This window comes from Buceros rhinoceros, unplaced genomic scaffold (assembly GCF_000710305.1).
Source record: "Buceros rhinoceros silvestris isolate BGI_N320 unplaced genomic scaffold, ASM71030v1 scaffold1595, whole genome shotgun sequence".
Taxonomy (NCBI): domain Eukaryota; kingdom Metazoa; phylum Chordata; class Aves; order Bucerotiformes; family Bucerotidae; genus Buceros; species Buceros rhinoceros.
In genome coordinates this window covers 47,861-54,393 of record NW_010410921.1, presented here as the reverse complement: position 1 = coordinate 54,393, position 6,533 = coordinate 47,861, and positions in this window count along the sequence as shown.

Below are 6,533 nucleotides of genomic sequence, written 5' to 3'. Positions count from 1 at the left end.
GCACGTTAGAGGTGAGGAGGGAAGTCAGCATCACCTGCGTTTTAGCTGTGATCACAGGAAACTGCTGGGTCCCCAGACAGACACCCTGCTCAGCTGAGGTGAAACAATGGCTCTGCAAATACATGCGAGTGCCCTGGCAGCCGGGCCTGCAGCCCTGCGCAGAGGCATGCACACGCGCAGAAAATGAGAAACGACATTTTCCTGAGATACTTACGTGATTTGCAACCCTTTTTCAGGCTCCTTAGCCCACTGTTTAGAAACTACTTAGGTGCTTAGGAGTGTTGGAGGAGTCATAGTTGGATTTCCGGGTACAGGGGTGTGGAACACAGCTCCAAACAGGGTTACGTATCCTCTGGAGTCACCTGAGATCTGCGAGGAGGCAGCCCCAGAGCTGGAGAAACAGGCATTACAATACCTGCTCTGGTTTTGAAATGGTGCATTGAGAGAATTTGCCCAGAACACAGTAACTTTCTTTTTCTGTAGGAAATGAGCCCTCATCAAACAGCTGCCTGCACTTAGAAAGTAACCCAAAACCAACTGAAACGAACAAAAACTGGGCTGTGTGTTCTTGACTCCAGGCCAAAATAATTCTCAGTTATTCCCAAGACAAAACTGTTTCCTCTGTCCCTAAAAGCCAAAGACGTACATTTCATGCATAATTAAAGTGAGATTTTAGTATACATCAGAGCCTAGGGTTGTGCGAGGCACAAATGGGGCTTTCCAAACAAGGCTTTTGATTACCAGTCAGTCATTTTAAGTGCAGGAAATAATGGCACTTCTGAGTTCTCCAAGCCTTCAGAGGAATTTCTGCCATGACTAATGGTTCCCAGTATCTTAGGGCTCCAGTCAGTATAGCAGCTTCCCCTGATGAACAGAAACACCGGGGGAGTCTGTAATCACTGTTAGACTCTGAGCCCAGGGCTTGAAGACCCGCATCGTGCTCTGCCATTGCCCTACGCCAACCGCTGTCACCTAGGCTGCAGCAAACCAACAGGCATCAGGAGTATTTTTGTAGCTCTAATACCCAGTGAGTTTTCAATCCTTTAATCCCCATTTCTATGCTTCTTTGAGAGCAGCCACTAATGGGTGAGGGACAAGGATAACAGTTCCCATTTGTACCCCACTAACACTGCTGCTAAACGTCTCTCTCTTCCTTGGATTGGACGTGGCATGGCTTTTCCTGGGAGACTTCGAGAGAGCTGGCTCTGCTTTAGCTGAGGTCCGTAGCGACTATCAGTATTGCAGTGGTGGTAGGCAAAAAACTGACTCCCTTGTGCTGGGCACAAACCTCATCCCATTGTCTTCTCCTGACACCCCTGGGAGGATGCAGGGGTGTGTTTGGTCTAGTGTGGCTGGTGCCCTATGGGGGACCTGTAAACGTCCCATATCCCCGCTCCCATCGACACTGAGTTTGTAAGGAGAACACTCTGTCAATAGAGGTGTCTTCCAGGACTCCGGTACTTCATGGGCTCTCCTGCAGAGTAGAGTACACCGTAGTGTTCTCTGGCTTTGCTTTCTTTAGAGAATGGAGGAGCACCTTCTTTTCATCAAAAAAAGACAGAGTTTTCACCTTCCCCACAAAACCTTAGAGGCGCAAGAACTCAAATACAAGAGGACAAGCAATAGTGAGAACTGAAGGGTCCTGGCAAGGAGAGAAGGAAGGTGTCAGATGAGTGCTACTGCATCATGTCCTTGCCTTTGGGGTTTGGGTTCATTTGAACCCCTGACCCCCCTTGCCCAAGGCAGTGTTTGTCATTATTAGCCAAGTAAATTATCCAGCCTTTCCCACAGGGTTAAGCAGGAGCCTGGGATGGCAGCATGCATGTGGGGTGCTCCTCATGCATGAAGGGTGAGCGCCCTGCTCCACAAGGTTGGCCCCCTTCCCCAGCAGCCCACCGCCTGCCACCAGCTCTTCACTGTATCACAGGTAACCCTCTCTTCTATCCAGGCTCATCCCAATCCTTATTAAGGTTTTGCTTCAGATAAGAGCATTGAGAAAACATGATCTCCTTTCCCCTTTCTTGCTCCCTCTCAATGACACCGTCCCCTTCCTGGAGAGAATGGCCTGCCTGTAAATCCATATCCACTGGCTGCACTGGGCTTTTTCTCCCCAAACCCAGGGGCAGTGCTGACCCCATGCTACATCTCCTTCCTCTCTGCCTAACCCTCTCTGCCTTCCAGCTGTGGCAGAGACTGCTTGTCCCGCTCCAGACCTCCAACACCTTCAGCATCCTGGAGTGCTGCAAAGCTTGGAGGACTCCTCATGGAGCCAGATACAGGGGAGCTTTCACTGAGGTGATGTGGAGGGTGGAGCCTGGTCCTTGTTTCTCAGTCCATGGATGCCCAATGATCAATAGAAACAGGTCAGAAGAATTCAAAGCAAATGGTGGTGTTTTAAGAGACAGATATGCAGAAGGGAGATGTACAGTGAGGGTGGGCTATGTCCCCTTCACATCCCTTGATCTCTGCTGATTAAGAACTGAAGCCATGTGATTTTAGGTGGATCTCTACTTGACATATATCCATAGTATTAATGCTCCCACCTCTCTCTAATTCCCTTCTCAACTCAGTTTGCAAAGAGCCCCAGGGTGTGTTAGGCTTAATCAGCCCTATATTAATAATAGATATGGAAGGAGATGTTGGCATACGTGATGCTTAGAATAAAAGTCATCCTGTCATCCTTGGGGCAGGGGAGAGGTGGAAGGAGAAAAAAAAAAAAGGTTTTCTTTCTCTTGCGTGGAGCCATCTAGCATCCTGGATTTCGCCATTTAGCATCCTGGATTTCAAAGGCTTTTCAGAAACTTCTATAAGCCAGTAATAAAAAAAGTAGGTCAGAATTAAGCTTTTGGTTTCAAAAGGAATCTACTTGGAATGATACAAGATGTGTGTAATTATACCCAGGATTGACTGAGCTGCAGAGCTGTTCATCGGGAAAGAGACGGAAGGTGTTATGCACTTTGCAAAGGCTGTATCCGTGCTTGCACCCAGCACCCTCTGTCAGGGGCCAGGGCACGTTCCTTCACCCCTTCTCCAGCAGCACTTCCAGATCCTGCTAGCAGGAGCCGCGGGGGTGAGCAGGAGTTCAGACTGTCTGAGCCACTCGGCTGTCGTTGTCTGGCAACATCTACACGGTGCAGAAACTGCAGGCTAATGGGAAACAGTTAGAGCAAACCGAGCAAAAGGCTTTGTGTGAAATGGGTTGCAAATAAATGAGTCGGAGACATCCCCTTCACCTCTGAGAAAAACTCCATGCCATTTTCTTGGAGACAAAAATTCCTGTAGGCCATCAGCACTTCACCTACTCCATGTTCCAGAGGCAGAATCTGCTGGCGGACCCAGCTAAGGAGAGCTTTTCTCCATAGGAACCTCAGCAGAAACCAGTATCTTAATGGGCTGCAGGACCTGCAGTTCTCTCTGAAGACCACAGTAAAGCTTTAGTCATTTGCAGCTCATGTCTCAAGGGGTGTTTTGTCTCCTGTTTGTCAGGAAAACGATCTTTGGAAGGGCAGCACTGTGTCAGGTTGTGCTTCTGTGCATCGAGGGAGAGCTGTCCCACTCCTAAAAACCAGCAGAACAAATCTCAAAATCCCACCAGCTTGTCCCAAAGCATCTTCCCCGGCTGGCACTTTCTCTACCTGGCAAGCTCAACTAGCGCAGGGGACAGAGGGATTTCCAGAGCTATTCCCAGTGGCTCCACAGGGCTGCATGAGTCCTTCCCAGGGTCAGGTCAGCACCTTTGTCCAAGACAGCAGGTTAGCACTGGCAGGAGGGGCAGTTTCTTACAGTACTAGTGCTGAAGTGGCCGCCTCTGACATCACCTCATCTCTTAACATGTTTCTGCATTTCTTTCTCCTTTCAGTGTAGCGCTGCATGTCTGGTAGCTCCTTCGCTGACTGCTCAGAGCATGTCAAGTGAGCAGCACAAACACAGAGCCCTGAAATGCTCCATCATGCTCCACTCTGTAAAGGAGGAATTTCCAGGCAGGAGAGATTTTGAGTTCGTGAAGAGTGGAAACACCGTGTGTTGGTGGGGCATGGCTCTGGTCTCCACAGCCCAGCCTGAGACAGCAGAGGGAAGGGGTCTTTGGGAGGCATCTCTCCGGGGTCCAGACAGATGCCTCACAAGCTCCTCATAACCAAAATCCATTGGGACTCAAGTGCTCAGTGCTTCTGGTGCAGCTTCATGCACCCAGCAAATGAGAAGTTTAGAGGTGCAGCTTTGCCCGCAGGTATCTGTTTACACGTGATCTAGGGTGAATTTTTTAATTGGTTACGTATTAAAGAGGTAACACCTTGCTTTAAATTAGGCTGTTCGTTGAATACCTGGGTTTCTCTTTACACCTGCACTTGGCTGGATGTGTGTGTGCGGGTTTCAGGGGTCAGAATGAGTGTCTAGTGAGGAGCACAGTACTTACATTCCTTATCACTGCTGTGGTTCTTCTACCTCAGTTAAGGGACCTAAGGGAATCCCTCAATTAGGACAATTGCTGATGAAGTTGTAATACAATACCACAGGTTCCTCTTTTGGAACCATAACTTGACATGAGCCAGTGTTCACAAAATCAGACCACGGGTCAGTTAGCTCTGATTGAGCCCTGAGCTGTATTTTCTATTGAGTTCCTTAATGCTGGACTGGGTTTTCCCTTGGCGAATGCACTAAGTGGCATTTTGACCTCTTTGCTAATGCATCTTCCTGCAGACTAGAACCGCTCCTCGATGGTAGAAGCATAGCTCCGAAGCACTCTCAAACCTGCATAACACCACACTTGAGAAGAGGAGGTGAAAAGCGGTAGTTAGTGGCTGCACCTGCTTTGGGTGGAGGAATTGCACAGCTCTGGAAAACAGGGAGGAGGAGAGTGCTCCCTCCCTGGACCTGCTTCTGCTCCTGTCAACAGCTAACGCCAGCCTCTGCCCAGCCCTGTGGGGTTCGTGTTAAAAGCAGGGCTTGCACTGTTTTTCTGAAGTCTCGTGGTTCCCTGTCTGGGATTAGTTTAGGCTGATATAGCTGGTCTCAAGTCTGTGCTGAGACGGAGTCCGCAGAGACACGGCTGGGTACCCAGCGCCGCTCTGTGCGGGGCTGCCGTCTGTCACACCCGGCTCAGCAGCTGCCCAGGACCCCCTGAAGTGGGATGACTGGACACGAAGGTGGTTTAGTCATACTGACTGCTGCCCACCGGGAAATCAGCAGTTCCCTATGGACACCTAACCTCTCAGAGCTGCCTAGGTAGTTCCCACTAAAGCCCTTTATCTCCAGAAGCTTGTCTTTTGTTCAAATTCTTACCTTCCGTGGCGTTCTGGCTCTGCAGTCACAGTGTGCTGACTGTGTTCTAGCCTGGATCGACTCTGGCCAGCTCTGCTGGGAAAGAGGGGCTTGCATTAGAGACCAGACCGCACTGGGGTCTGTTCCCTGCACGAGCACTGAGTTACCTAGACGGTGAGATGTTTTACCTGCCTGTTCTGGGCTGGGGATATCAGCAGAGTTGCGTGTTGTGGAATAAAACATACTGCGTTTGAGGAAGTTGAGACGGTGTGATTTCGATTCAGTTTTGGAACTACTTTTCTTTCCAAGGTGCATCTTCTTTTCTGTCATGCAGGTAAAAGTGTTTTTTAAGGTCACGATTGGAAAAGAAATTTTTAGTGTTCTCAAAATGGTTTTATTTATCTGAAACATACTTTCAGAAATTGTTGTTGTTACGTAGCAAGTGTCAAAATGTCCTTATTTCCTATGGGAAGCAAAAACCTCTGCCTCTAGACAAGCTTTAGTCCTAGTGTGGAGTTACCTGGTTCATGGCAAAGACCTGAAGATGCATACTGGAAACCTTCACCTCACTTCATTGCACACCAGAAAATAATATATAATAACACAGAGCTACTGTATGGAGTGACCCTTAGTCATATTGTCTAAGCTGCTTATCACAACAGAAATAAGATGAATATAGTAATCTTCTTACACTTACTGAGAAACCTAAGCAAGGCCAGTACTGTGGTGGGGTCACTTATCTCTGGCTATAAAAAGGTTACTTACTATATAAGGAGATATTAACGTTGGAAGAAGCATGCTGGAGATTTCACCTCGAAGTCAGTGTAATTATTTCTGTCTTACATAGGTGAAAGTAGAAGGTTTCCCCAGTTGTTCATGAGTGAGTATCCACCCTCCAGAAAAGAAACACGAGTAGGGTGTCCCCATGGGATGCATAAGCCCGAGTGCCTTCTGCAACCAGGGTGATATTGTTCACTCTGTCCTCTCTAAGCAAGTCTTAATCATTCACTGTAGTATTAAAAGATTGTGCTGTCCGACAAAGAGGTGTGCAAGGATGTATCTCGGTGTTGTTGGAGTAATAAGTGCAGATTCTCAGTAAAATTAAACATGAAAATACAAGCTGAGAATCACAGATTAACATTTCATCTAGATCCCCCTTCCTTTCAAAAAGTGTCCGAAAAGACTGTCAGAGGCCTCGGTATGCTCCCGTTCCCCTACAAGTGCCTTACAGAGCTTCCTGCCGCACATCTCCCCCGGCTCCTCCGGCACCGAGC